Genomic DNA, 15,455 nt, shown 5'->3' with positions numbered 1-15,455 from the left:
TTGACACCAAGGACAACATAAGGAAATTATTGTGCTTAATAAATCAAATAAAGAAACGAAGAAATAATGGAAATTAAAGTGGATGAAAAAACAACTTGCCGCAGGTGGGAACCGAACCCACAACCTTCGCATTTCGCGTGCGATGCTCTACCAATTGAGCTACCGCGGCGCTGTTTTCCCATCCACTTTATTGGGTATTTATGTGTCCTAGTAGAACCCTGGGAGTGTTAGCCAGCGCCACCACACACAGACCTTGGCGGCGGACGTGGGACATCCTTTTTTTTTTTTGGCGCAGGCGTCACGAGAATGTGATCTTTTTGGGTGAAGGCAACTGGTCAATAAACCCACATATGCTACCTGAAGGCATCAATGTAGCCGGATTCGAGACCCTCGTTATGTAATAAACGAGAAGAAAGAGGGTCAACCGAGGGTCCCGATTTTATTAGTCATATCATAAGAAGCCAACAAACATTGACACCAAGGACAACATAGGGGAAATTATTGTGCTTAATAAATGAAATAAAGAAACGAAGAATTACTGGAAATTACAGTGGATGAAAAAACAACTTGCCGCAGGTGGGAAACGAACCCACAACCTTCGCATTTCGCGTGCGATGCTCTACCAATGAATGGAGCTACCGCGGCGCTGTTTCCCATCCACTTTATTTGGTGTTTATGTGTCCTAGTAGAACCCTGGGAGTGTTAGCCAGCGCCACCACACACAGACCTTGGCGGCGGACGTGGGACGTCCTTTTTTTTTTTTGCCACAGGCGTCACGAGAACGTGATCTTTTTGGGTGAAGGCAACTGGTCAATAAACCCACATATGCTACCTGAAGGCATCAATGTAGCCCGATTCGAGAAATGCCAAGGTTGCGAAATGCGAAGGTTGTGGGTTCGGTTCCCACCTGCGGCAAGTTGTTTTTTCATCCACTTTAATTTCCAGTAATTCTTCGTTTCTTTATTTCATTTATTAAGCACAATAACTTCCCCTATGTTGTCCTTGGTGTCAATGTTTGTTGGCTTCTTATGATATGACTAATAAAATCGGGACCCTCGGTTCACCCCCTTTCTTCTCGTTTATTACATAACGAGGGTCTCGAATCCGGCTACATTGATGCCTTCAGGTAGCATATGTGGGTTTATTGACCAGTTGCCTTCACCCAAAAAGATCACGTTCTCGTGAAGCCGGCGGCAAAAAAAAGGGGAAGGGGGGACGTCCCACGTCCGCCGCCAAAGTCTGTGTGTGGTGGCGCTGGCTAACACTCCCATGGTTCTACTAGGACACATAAACACCCAATAAAGTGGATGGGAAAACAGCGCCGCAGTAGCTCAATTGGTAGAGCATCGCACGCGAAATGCGAAGGTTGTGGGTTCGGTTCCCACCTACGGCAAGTTGTTTTTTCATCCACTTTAATTTCCATTAATTATTCGTTTATTTCATTTATTAAGCACAATGATTTCCCCTATGTTGTCCTTGGTGTCAATGTTTGTTGGCTTCTTATGAAAAGATGGGGCGTAGTTCAAAGGTCTCGAACTCTGATGCATTTAATGATAATTTTGTCTCTTTCACCCTCTTGTCTATGAATAGCAACATACCGGCAATAAATTTTTCCTAATGAGCAGACAATTTTCTTAGACTGTGTTAATGAAAGTGAAGTGGTTTCGTCTTTTATGAAACCAAATAACAGCAAGTCTATCGACGCGTCAGGCATACAAATAACACGAGTTACGTATATTATTGACATTCATTATCGTGCGCTAGTTCATATTTTTAATACATGTCTTGCAACAGGAAGCTTTCCACGTAAAATGCATTATGCAAGAGTCGCCGTAATATACAAGAAACGTGACAGAAACGAACCTTCCAATTAGCGTCCTATTTCTTTTTGGCAGTTGTTTCAAAAAGATTAGAGAAAATTACACTTAAATGTTTCACATCCTTCATTGAACATAAAATTTAATTCATTTATTTATTTAAAATACCTCACAGGCCCATTTAAGGGCTTAGGGTAAGGGGGGACACAAAGTGTTTGAACAGGAGTAAACAATATAGATATCAATACAGGCATTCACAAGATAAGTAAAGCAACGTTCAATAAATCTTTGTCTAGGCTAAGCTTTAGACAGCGTAAAAGCAGTAATATCCTCATACACACAAAAAATACAAAAATTCAAGTGTGAAAAACAGGGAAGGAAAGCAGGACAATAACATCCTTATACAATGTTCCTACAGGAAGCTTTGCAATTCTTCGCGAAAAGCGGCACAATTTAAGCATGCTATGTTATCAGGAAGACTGTTCCATGCAGTTATGACACATGGCAGTGCTGATGCGTTAAATGACAGTGTATTGCCAAATATGCGCATGAAACTATGGCTATTGTTAAGGCAGCATGACGTGCGCGCTGGTACTTCAAGCGGCAACAGATGAGTTCGTTAACATTCGTTAACCATTTCCTCTCGCTGCCCCAGGATGTGTGAAGATAAAATTGTCAGTAAGTTCGTTGTTTTTATGCATTTCGCTTTCAGATATCTTGTGTAGAATGAAAGTAAGTTTAGAGTCAAGTATGATGCCTAAAAACTTCTGCTCTTTGTTCACAGGTATTTGTTGCCCTTGCTATTCCATATTGGGATCCGCAGCAAGAACTTTCTTCGTGGTGAAAAGAGCACAAGAACTTTTGGGGGGGTTCACTCTAAACTTATTTTCGTCTGGCCACTTAGAAACTCTGTTCAAGCACTGTTGTACTTGTCTCTAACACGCTGTAAAGTTGCAGGATTTGAAACCTATCTGTATGTCTTCTACATAGATGGAATAAAAAACAGCTGGTGGTAATGACACACAAAGCAAATTCATATTAACGAGAAAGAGCGTGCAACTGAACACACCTCCCTGAGGTACGCCAATTTTCCGTATGAATGCACACAAGAGTGCATACCTATTTTCAGCCGGAACAAACGGTTGTATAGGTAGATTTCTATAATGTTTAACATAATGCCGCCGATGCCCACCACCAACAAGTCGCGCAGGATTCCGTAATGCTAAGTTGTATCGCGCACCTTTTACATATCAAGAAACACAAAGAAGGTTTATTTTTGTCCAAAGGTGTCACGAATGTTTGCTTCAATGCGCATGAGATCGTCGGTTGTAGACCGTCCTTCTCTAAAACTGCACTGATATGGATAAAGAATTGTTTGACTGAAAAAAATGTCAAAGGTGACGGTTTAACATTTTTTTCAAAAAGTTTGCAAATACAAATTGTGAGGGCAATTAGGCAATAACTTGTTGCTAATGTGGGGTCTTTGCCTTGTTTCAAAATCAGGTCAAGGGATTCTTTACCATCTGTACCGTGTGCATGAGCAGTGTTTGTAATTAACCTTATGTTAAAAACCAGTATATTGTTGCGAAAATAGTATAGCACAGGCCCCTTTCTTTCCACAAATGTGGGTTCCTCGATGCGGGGGAAGCCTTTATGTGGAAATAACCACAACAGTGCCTCGGGCATGTTCTCCCGCCCGGCCAACGCTGCCGTACCTGACGGTCACTTCGTGCACGTGTCGCACCCTCTTCTCACGCTCGGCTGTATGGGACGTGAAAAGTTGATTACTTTTGGGCAAATTTATTCTTTATGCAGAGTATTTTCACAAACATTTTTGGACTCTTAAACTCTGGCCCTTATTGGATCCTGTCGGCCAGCCCGATGGGTCGAAATGGCGATTGGTGGAGAAGCCTGCACCTCCCGCCGACCCGCGGGTCCCTTGAATGCTGTGGAAACTTGTTTAAGGAATGGTCCGAGAAGTTTTGGAGAGAGCAAGGAGACTGCAGCACACAGGCGGGAGTTCACCACCTGCCGGTCAGGCATGCCGTCGACGATCGGTGTGTCATCGTTTTGTATTTGATATGTGTAGAGCATAAATCTAAATTCTAAGTTAATAAACCTAGTTATTTAAATGGCACTTCTCGTCTTCGTACCTACGGATCTGGCCTTGCCTCTGCCTGAACTCATCCCCTCTCATTGTTGTCTCCCTGGTGAGCTGATGTGTCAGAAAAGTTACAACTGCGTCACTTCGCTACAACATTCCCTAGATGTCTAAGAAAGCTAAGGTAGTTCCTTTTCACAAAAAGGGTGACAACGCTGGTCTCTGTCATCCTATATGTATTTTATCTTCAATTAGTGAAGTTGCAGAAAATTTATTGCTTTACTGTATTAACAACTACCTTAAATTTAGCTTGCTGAAACCTAGTCATTTCAGTATAAGTTCAGGAAGTTCACCTAACTTGGCTTTGCTAACATCAACTGATTATATTATTATTCACTTGATCTCGGGTACATGTGGGCTCAGCCTTTTAAGACTACTAAAACCTTTAATACAATGAACCATAATGTTCATCATCGGAAGCAGCAGCCTATTTTATGTCGACTCCAGGATGAAGGCCTCTCCCTGCGATCTCCAATTACGCCTGTCCTGCACCAACCGATTAACTAGCGCCCGTGAATTTCCCAATTTCATCGCCCACCCCTCTTCTGCCGTCCTGGACTGTGCTTCCCTTCTCTTGGCACCCATCCTGTAACCCTAATGGTCCGCCGGTTATTTCACCTGCACATTAGGTTACCTCTTTCTGTCTCGTAACGTTATGCCTAGAATTCGTCGTTACATTGCTCTTTGCGCAGTCTTTAACTTGTTCTCAAGCTTCTTTGTCAGTCTGCAAGTTTCCACCCCATATGTCAGCAGTAGATAAAATGCACTGATTGTACACCTTCCTTATCAATGATAATGGTAAGTTTCCATTCAGGAGATGACAATGTCTCCCGCATGTGCTCCAACCCATTTTTATTCTGTGAATTACGTTCTCATGATCAGGGTTCCCTGTGATTAATTGTCCAAGGTAAATGTACTCCTTCACAGACTCCAGAGGCTGACTGACGATCCTGAACTCTTGTTCCCTTGTCCGGCTATTCATGAGTATCTTTGTTTTGTACATATTAATCTTCAACCCAATTCTTACTCTCTCTGTTCAGGTCCACAATCATTTGTTCTAAGTCAACTCCAGTGTTGCTGAACAAAATGTGATCTGCAAACCAAAGGTTGCTCAGATACTCACAGCCGATCCTTACTCCTGAACCTGCCCAAATTAATAGCTTGGATACTTCTTCCAAGGACGCAGTGAACAGCATAGGAGAGATTGCGTCTACTTGTCTGGCCTCTTTCTTTATAGGTATCTCCCTGTTTTTCTTGTGGAGAATAAAGGCACCTATAGAGTTTCCAATATATTTACGTAAGCGTTCAGTACTCCTTGATTACGTAATGCCTCTATGACTGCTGTTATCTCTACTGAATCAAATGCCTTTTCGTAATCTATGAAAGCCATATAGAGAAGTTGATCATACTCTGCGGATTTCTATATTACCTGATCAATGACATGGATGTTATCCATTGTAGAGTATCCCTTCCTGAAGCCAGCCTGTTCCCTTCGTTGGGAACAGTTTAGAGTTGCCCTTATTTTATTGCGAGTTATCTTGGTGAATATTTTACATAATACTGGGAGTAAGCTAATGGGCCTATAGTTTTTCGATTCTTTAACATCTCCCTTTTTGTGGATTAGTATGTTTGCATTCTAGTTGTCTGGGACCATTGAAGTTTGATCTCTATAGATAGTATCGCTTCTGCTGTATAAACAGGAAGCTCCCCCATCGGTAACTATCTTCACAGCACAGCCGTACCTGAGTAAAGTGAATGTAGGGACACACACTAGATAAGAAAGGATTGGGAGACCTGGGTGATGCACTATAGTACTGTGCATACACATTTCCCAAGCGTCACCACATTTTTGGATCTGATTTGATTGCAAAAGTGCCTTTTTAAAGCTAAAACTAGCTGTCTACAGCATTACTGGGCCCTTCAGGTCGCCACTCAAATGAAATGGATGTTGATTGTGCAATGGCTTGATCATTGTCGACAAAGCAAGCTTGTACGCGTGTTTAGCTAAATCTCCCGTTTTTTTTATCATTGTGCACTTTTATTTTTATGCAGAATAAGTGGAGGCCATTCCATCGTAAACCGCTGCTGCTATGATCTGGAGACTGTACAGGCATAGGAGGCTGCTTGGTTGTGCGTGTGTGTGTCTGGTGGAACTTTAGGAATTTGCTGTGCAACGCCAAGGCATGTTTCGTGAACTAGAGGCAACTACTCCATTTTTTTTTAACTTGGTACAGTGCAAGTGCTGGATTTTTTTCATGGCATTGGAACGATTCTGCCTGTCATCTGCATCGTCAAATCACTTGCAAAGTTGTGCTCTTCCTAGGGTCCATCAATGTGGTTTGTGCAGAATTTGTCTGGAGGAACTTCTTACTGTTTTTTTTAAAGTCATGGCCATATTCTATGTTGGTGAAATTGCTACCGCAGCAAAGCCATGGCTTTATGAAACACTGTTACTCTTCTCTACAAAACTTCTGTGCAAAAGCCTTACATTAAGATCTTTTTTACCTCAATATTTCAGAGTATTTCTGTTAGTCCTGTATGTGCATCTACCTGTCGCCTCATTGTTAGCATAAACGCACCAGTGCGTGGTTCGTACACAATGCAGTGCACAAGCGGCAAAAACCAAATGCATGTGTGAAATGCTAAGGCAGTTCATTCCGTGTGAGCGTTGCCCAAATTTCTCTGGACAGAGGCAGTTGGCTTGCCAGGAATAAATTCAACTGTTTTGCAATCTTGCTCATCTGCCCAACACTGGATGACATCTAAGAGACTTTCCTCTTTGTCCTGGTGACAGCTTGCGAAGGAAGGTGTCAGGATTGATGACTGCATATGGTGAGTGCATGGCTTTTCACCGAGATATCACTTGGCTTTACATATTTTTGGGGAAGTACAAAGCAGGGATTTTTCTTTAACCATTGACGGAAGTTTTGAGTATGTTCAGGTTGTTATAGGGTGAACATTTAGCGGCACTAAAGCCAGCCGTGAACTTGAACACACTAAACAAGCTGAAGTTGTTTAACTTGGCCACAGAGTTGAGCCTCCAAACTGTCGAATCGAAGAGAAAGCCAGGGATCATTGAGGTGATCGAAGCAATCGGGGCAGACGACGAACTGAAGGAATGCCTGTAGAGCACTACACGTAAGGAGGAAGAGCGTAAGCGCCTAGAAGAAAAAGAGCTCGAGCGGGCAGCATTTGAGGCTAAAGAAGAGCGCGACCGTGCTGCACACGACACACTCGAAATGAGGCGCCTAGATATTGAGTTTCTGAAGGCTGAAAATACTGAAAGACCTAGCACAGAGGCACGAGAAAGCGAGTGCAGAATGAGACTTGATGGCATCCGACACAGTAGTAGGGGAGATAGGTCTTTTTCTAGCGCAGTTTGAGCGCGCAGGTGAGAAGGCAAAATTTGCGAGAAGCATGCGGCCGCAACACTTATTAAGTTACTGCCACGTGAGGTAGCTGATATCATTGCCCGCATGGGGAAAGAAGCAGAGGACTGATAAATTCAAAGCGAGTCGGCTTATAAAGTATAGATTATCAGCAGAAGCATTCAGGCGAAAATTCAGGGAACTCGAGAAAAGCAAAAGTGAGTCATACTCAGATTTCGCATACACTTTGGAGGTAAGCCTGAAAGAATGGCTCAGAGAAGAGAGTGCACTCGGCGACACAGAAAAGACAATGCAGTACGTTGCATTAGAACAGTTCTTCCGCCAGCCGCCCGAAAACATCCAAGTATTGGGTCCAGGATAAGCCAGGTGCGGACACTCACGAGAGCGGCTGATCTCGCTAAGGGGTATGTAACTCGCCGTGCGTTCGAAGGCGAAGAAGCTCCTAAGGAGAGGAATAAATACAGTCCCGTCAAGCCAGAGCGATGGTCAAAGTTAAGTCAGTACAAATCAAAGGAAAGGTCAGATTCGGTGAAAAATAGTGACAAGAACAGCAAGGGAAAGGAGGAGAAGGGTTGAAATCTGGGCCAGTTGGTACATACTTGAACGAAAAAACCAGTCAAAAACACAAATGACAAGAGAAGAAGTTCACGACACAACGACTGGGGGAGTACAAGTATGTACCAACTGGCCCAGATTTCAACCCTTCTGCAAAGCATTTCTTCTTCCCTGGGCGTCTTTCTAAATGTTCGTACTCCCCGAGTCGGAAAATATACAAACTAGCCATAGGACTACCGATCAGCACCAGCACGGACAAGTTGCTGCAATTAGGCCTACACAACACTATAGACGAGCTCATTGAAGCGCAATGTACGGCACAATATGAATGCCTCTCTAAGACTAGAGCAGGCAGACACATCCTAGAGAGATTAGACATAGGTTACCACACACAGCATGGTGTCAAGGTGGACATCCCGAGAGATACAAAGGAAAGATTGGTAATACCTCCCTTACCAAAGAACATGCACCCAGAACACAATGAGGACAGAAGAAAGAACAGAGCGATGCAAATACAGAACAAATTCGGCAGCGACAAGGACGCAGTGTTCGTAGACGCGGCTCGATACAGTCACAGACGGGGATTTACGGCAGCCGTAATCGATAGGGATAAACGTTGCAAGACATGCGCAACGATACGCCCCTCAAGTAACGAGATAGCTGAAGAAGTAGCCATAGCGCTCGCAGCAGCTCAGACTAACGCAACCGTGATAGTCAGCGACTCTCAGACGGCAATAAGAAACTTTGCCAACGGCCGAATCTCCCCGGAGGCACTACGAATTCTTCTTGCAGGAGGGCAAAATTACAAAAGAAAGATATATATCACCTGGACACCCGCTCACACCCAGCAGTTTGTACAGCAGTTTGTAACTGCCGCCATGCGACAGACTGCTTTTTTGTCAATTTTGCGTGAGGTCGCGGGAATATGCACCTCTGTAACCTATAATGTTTCGTAATGTCATTATATGTTGTCATTCTGTCCTCCCACTCCCACTCATTTACCGCACCGTCACGTCCGGAGGGTGTCGGGGCGTCACTTGCGACTGCGGCTCGGTCCGTAAGCCCTCGAGCCGCGTCATGTGCCGCCTCGTTGTTGCCGTCCTCCGCGAGGGTGTGAGCGGGTGTCCAGGTGATATATATCTTTCTTTTGTAATTTTGCCCTCCTGCAAGAAGAATTCGTAGTGCCTCCGGGGAGATTCGGCCGTTGGCAAAGTTTCTTATTGCCGTCTGAGAGTCGCTGACTATCACGGTTGCGTTAGTCTGAGCTGCTGCGAGCGCTATGGCTACTTCTTCAGCTATCTCGTTACTTGAGGGGCGTATCGTTGCGCATGTCTTGCAACGTACGTTTATCCCTATCGATTACGGCTGCCGTAAATCCCCGTCTGTGACTGTATCGAGCCGCGTCTACGAACACTGCGTCCTTGTCGCTGCCGAATTTCTTCTGTATTTGCATCGCTCTGTTCTTTCTTCTGTCCTCATTGTGTTCTGGGTGCATGTTCTTTGGTAAGGGAGGTATTACCAATCTTTCCTTTGTATCTCTCGGGATGTCCACCTTGACACCATGCTGTGTGTGGTAACCTATGTCTAATCTCTCTAGGATGTGTCTGCCTGCTCTAGTCTTAGAGAGGCATTCATATTGTGCCGTACATTGCGCTTCAATGAGCTCGTCTATAGTGTTGTGTAGGCCTAATTGCAGCAACTTGTCCGTGCTGGTGCTGATTGGTAGTCCTATGGCTAGTTTGTATATTTTCCGACTGGGGGAGTACGAACATTTAGAAAGACGCCCAGGGAAGAAGAAATGCTTTGCAGAAGGGTTGAAATCTGGGCCAGTTGGTACATACTTGTACTCCCCCAGTCGTTGTGTCGTGAACTTCTTCTCTTGTCCTTTGTGTTTTTGACTGGTTTTTTCGTTCAGGAAAGGAGGAGTCACCCGACCAGAGGGCAGAAAGGCAAAAGAAAAAAAAGCTTTCGAGGCAAAGAAACAAGTAGTTTGCTACAACTGCTAAGAAACGGGGCATATCTCCATGGGGTGCAAAAATCCCAAACTAGTGTTGATGTCACTAAGTAGCAATGAGGAAAATCTGAAATTGCTAGAACCGTACAATCGAGACCTCATGGTAAACGGCAAACCGTGTCGGGTACTTCGCGACTCAAAAGCCACAATGGATGTGGTGCACCCGTCGTACGTGGAGGAAGGCCAGTTCACGGGAGAATGTGCTTGAATAACACCTGCTTAACCTCTGCTGCAGGTCGGCCCGGCATTGCACTATCTCCGGGATCGGCCCACGTATGGGGAGTTTTTTGCTTACCACGCCAACACGAACATTTCATTGGACGGTAGAGGTATACCGCTTCGCTGTAATAATACCAATTTTCAAATGAGGCGATTGTGTTTCTCCACTTAATTATTGTCCAATCTCCTTAACCAGCACTACTCGTAAATTACTTGAACATATCATACACTGTCAACTCATCAACTTCCTTGAAGAGCATAACATTATTTTCAAGCATCAGCACAGTTTTTGCGAGGGCTACTCATGTGACACCCTACTTCCCGGTTTTATTAACGACATAAACGCTGGGTTTCAAGTTGATGCAATACTTTTATATTTTTCTAAGGCATTTGATCGCATTCCAGACACTAGGTTGTTGAATTTTTACAACTTAACATTCACTCTAATATAATTGCATGGATCATCAATCCGCTCTCATCTAGAATTAAGTTTACATCAGTTAACAATTCTACCTCATCTTATGCTGATATTACGTCTGGAGTACCACAAGGCAGCGTACTTGGACCTTTACTCTCTCCAATCTATATTAATGATTTACCCAGGTACGTGAGGAACAAAATCAGACTATTTGCAGATGATTGTATATTGTATCAATGTGCAACAAGTAACACTCATAGCCACTTAGTAAAAACTGGCCTAGAAGTGATATGTGCATGGTGCTCTAATTTGTTAGTGCCATTAAATATTTCCAAAACTAAACTGATGTCTTTCACTAATAGACCACCTACTCCCTCGATAACAATGCTGTGTAGAACTCGCCACAACTTACAAGTACTTTGGTATCAAGCCCAAACGCCATCAGAGCGACGGTTTTGAGCGACAAAACGAGCCATCGCGCGAACAGGTCGGACATTCTTTTCGCTCGATTGCTCAGTTATGGAAATCTATAATACATCGCTCGTCGCCCGGAAGTGCTATGAGCGACTATGAGTTCAGAGGGTGTATATGGATGACAGCGCAAGTAAGAGAGAAAAGGCGATGGGAGGAACTCGTTTTCCCCCCAACAGGTTGAATGTGCACAATGCCCTCTGGAGCTCCATGGCCGTCGTCACTTTAGCTGCTTGACAGCTGTAATTATCCGTGACTCCCCGCAGAAGCACTGCAGAAACTACAGCGCTTCCCTTTCTACTACCGTGCATGGCCAGATGGGACACAGATAGAACTGTAGAGAGGAGGAGAGGGAGAAGAGGCAGTTCCAATATAAAAGAGGGGGGAGGTGATGTGTGAAGGCAAGGAAACAGGGTGTCTACCAAGTTGGCATTCCCAAGTTCCCTGAGTATTCCAGATTTTCCCTGAGTGCCTTTGCAAAATTCCCTGAGTGATTCAGAACTGTTTTATGTCAAGACAGGCTGAAGCCATATCGCCCGATGCTGTCACTCTCTAGTAAGCATATGAAGAAAATAAAAAAAAAACTTATGCCAATGTGAATACTAAGGAGTAGTGTTTATGTTATTCAAGAAGAGAATCGAAGGGAGGAGTTAGTAAAATGCACAGCAAATAAAGTGTCTTCTAAAAAAATTTCAAATCGAGTCGGACACTCTCAAAAACGAATAAAAAGGAGATGCATACAGAAGCAAATATTTTCGAATATGAGCTATTTCTATCAACTGATAGCAAGCTCATGGGTTATGAGGCCCGAACTTTGTCACAATTGAGACTCTCTCTCAACAGCTCGTAATTAAGTGAACCTCAACTGCCCTGACATACTCTCAGCCTGCGCACGATGCCTTAGTGTTATGTTTCACTGCTTTAAAGAGTTTATTTTGGTTTCGATGAAGGACACCTGCATCTCAGCATCAGCCAACAGTTTGTTTTTTGAGCTCGAGCTCCTTCAAAACGGCGGCAGCACGCTTCCTTTCCCGTTCATTTCTCAATGCGTAGGTCCTTCCAGTTCTTGTCCTCCTTCCGCCACTCCTTCGTCCCACGGACCATTTGATGCATCTTCTTGGTCAGTTGCACACTCCACGTGCGATTTTTCTAACTCCCTAGGGGGCTCGAAAACGTCCGAAAAATCGGCCAGTTGGAAAAAATAAATGCATGTCATTCGCTGGCCTTGAGAGCTCAAACCGCCACAGGCACATTCGAAAACACCTTGAAGGCATCTTGATACACGTATTAGACATATGGGTGCACGCGTGTATAATTAAGGAATACATACTGTGTACCGTGGCAATAGCCCCTTTCCACGCTTGTTATGCTTCACTGCAATACTTTTGCGTATGCTACACCAAGTAACATTTCAGTACAGAGGCGAAGCTGACTTTCGGGAACCGGCATTATACAACGCGTGCTTTCCAAGCTCCTAAGCCAATCGCGAGGGCCGCAAAGGCGGAGCCCGTGCCATTGCTGACAGCAGCGAATTCTTTCAATAAAATACACAACACCCAACGGCAAGAAGCTGCATAGCGAACGTCACCGCAGTGGTGGTTACGGCTGCCAGCGGATCTGCGTGCGAGAGCGCCGGTTCGAGGCGGCGAGGTAATGAAAATGGCAGAGGTACGTGGTGGCTTTGATTATTGCCGTTTCGGACCTGCGGTCACGGCAAAACGTCCGGAAAATCGGACGGCGAAGAGTTCTTGCGTCAAAAATATCAAACGTTCTGATACATTGACTCTGTGGGGTACGTGGTGGTGCCGTGAAGCCGTCCAAATTGTCGGGAATACGGAAAGTCGGTCGTTGACTGTACACTGGCAGCTCTCCAGCCGACGACAGGACGTCAAAGACGATTCATTACGATTCCCGACTGTTACTCAAGCCAGCATTACTTTCGACCCTTTCAATAAAATTGCAGCTAATTTTCCCTGATAGCGGCACAAATTCCATGAGTTGTCCATGAGTTTTTCCAGACTACTCAAAATCCCTGAGAATTCCCGGTTTTCCCGGTTGATAGACACACTGGGAAGCACCACTACTACACGACAGCAGTTGCGGGGAAACAGGATACGCTTAAGTTCAAGATACGGTGCAGTACGTTGCTGCTATTTCTGAAAAACAAACGCCATGCAGATATGTCAAGCGGACAAATTACGCAGGGCGTGCTTAAGCACAGCCGCATTAATTAAAGCCCACTGCAGGGTCTGGGAGCGGTCGACCGTCAAATCAACAGTTCTGAGCCCACCGCGGTAGCTGCGCGGCTATTGCAATGCTAGAGGTCGTAGCCGGATGTGGTCCCAATCGCGGCAGCCGTATTTCGACGGGGGCGAAATAGAAAACTCACGTGCACTTAGATTTTGGGACATATCTTAAAGAACATCACAGTGTCAAAATTAATCCGGAGTCTGCCACTACGGCTTAATTGCCCCATAATCCGAGTGTGGTTTTGGATTAAAGTACAGCCCCCATAATCCAATTCGATTTTAATACTTCTGCCACAATGCGTGCCATGTGAGAAAAATGGCAACGCTCTACCCTCTCAGAAGTTATAAAATATGGCGCACAACTACGCGTCAAGCAAACACCCCTCCCTGTGTGTTCTGTGTACTACGCAGAAAAATAGCAGTGGTGCGGGCAAGGTAACGTTAACATCAACTCACCACTCTCGTGTTAGCCTAAACATTGAATAAATGAAGCTTTAGCCGTAAACATCACAAATCAAAGAATCCGGCACGGAAAGCTTTGCTTTCATCGATTCCCACAGTGCGTGGGATCTGTATAGTTTTTTTTTTTTACCTTTGGGACTGTGCTAAAAATCCGCACGAAGCTGTAACGATAACAACGATCCCACCGCGGCTCGAGGCCGCAACGAGGTGCTATGACCAGGATGTCCAAGCCCAGTCCGTCGATCCAGCAGATCTCGGCAGCCCTCGAAAGGCAACGACCGAGCGAAACCGGAGGGAGGCTGCCACCCCAAAAGAGGGGCAGGCGCAGTCGACCAAAGGAAGTAGTGCGGCCGCGGCCGAAGTAGAGGCGCCACACACCGCGAAGACGTCATGGCCGCGTCACGGTGACGCCTCCCTAAAAGGGGAAGGCTAACCGTTCTGCAGGCATTCATAACAAAGTTTCTTCACTCACTCACCCTTGCTACCTTGCCTCCACTAACCATACTCTCGGACTTCTTAAACATAAGTTAAAAGAAGCCCCAATGCATGTTAAGAAACTAGCATACACCACAAAATCCGTCGCAAGCTCTCCCGAGCCTATAATGAATATGCGCAAGCAGTGCAGTTGAAAATGAAGTACGTATGGCTTCAACTTCTACGTGGAGTGCGGAAAGTAAAACTTGTAAAATGGCCATGTACTACAAAACACGTCAGCAAATTTCACTAACATACAACAAGAGATTCAGACCCAGAATCAAACCTACATGTAAACAATATCGCAGCTATTGCTGAAATATTCGTCGAGTGCAATGTACAAGAGACGTCAGAAAATGTCGGAAAAATCTAACGAGTGACAGGCTGGGTATGGAAATTATCGCTGACCACAGTATAAACGCAAAACGCAGCACGTGGTTGCAAAACGCAAACGAGCTCACCCTTCCGGTATTGCCTGCACTTAGGGCTTACATCAAGTAACCAAAATAAATAACAGACCATTTCACAGACATCCATAGCCGTCATTTATTAACAAGGAGAAAAAAAATTGGCTGTGGCTTAGCTCTGGGTAAACCTGGTTGAATTGCGAAAGCAAAGTTTCCTGGGCACGTTGTAACCTTTCTCTCATTCTTCCTAGCTTGCTTAGCTTTCGCCTTATAATTTAACCGTTTCGAAGCAGTAGATCAACTAGATTCAGATATAGACTCTTCGTCGGTAATTTCCATGGCGAGATTAATCAACCAACGCGTAGCGCACCGCTATTGGCGGCGAGGAGTTACGGAGTCGCCATCTATCGGAAGCGCCTCGCTGGCGTAGTATGAGGGATCACGTGGCGCGCTCCTCATAGGTTTTGCTGTCAGCGCTCACTGAAAACACTACGCGCGAGCTCTCCCGGACATTTCTGTAAGTACTTTCGAAACGAGAGAAGTTTCTTACTGTCTAAATAATAATATTGGGCAAACTGAAATCACACAATCGTTTACAGACGCTATCTCTTTACCGAATACGTACAGCGAACGCCACTGCGCGCGGTCGCCGCGATGGAGTCTCCCGAACCGGCTTCTTGCCTGAAAGGTAGGTAAACGCTGGGAGCAAACTATGTGAAATATCTTCTTATAGTGTTTGTATAACTAAATGGAGTGTAATAGAGCGAAGCCTCAATGCAGCGACCGCGCAGATTTGCAGCGACCGACTGCGCATCTGCA

The 15,455-nt window shown here is 44.9% G+C and overlaps 1 non-coding gene across 1 annotated transcript; it reads right to left on the bottom strand.

Moving 5' to 3' along the window:
- Window positions 1-96: 96 nt before the first annotated feature.
- Window positions 97-169, bottom strand: TRNAS-CGA (transfer RNA serine (anticodon CGA)). Its single transcript has one exon. It is a non-coding gene; the product is annotated as a tRNA-Ser (tRNA).
- Window positions 170-15,455: the final 15,286 nt, after the last annotated feature.

Source organism: Dermacentor albipictus, unplaced genomic scaffold (assembly GCF_038994185.2).
Source record: "Dermacentor albipictus isolate Rhodes 1998 colony unplaced genomic scaffold, USDA_Dalb.pri_finalv2 scaffold_560, whole genome shotgun sequence".
Lineage (NCBI taxonomy): Eukaryota > Metazoa > Arthropoda > Arachnida > Ixodida > Ixodidae > Dermacentor > Dermacentor albipictus.
This window is presented reverse-complemented; position numbering and strand designations above follow the sequence as displayed.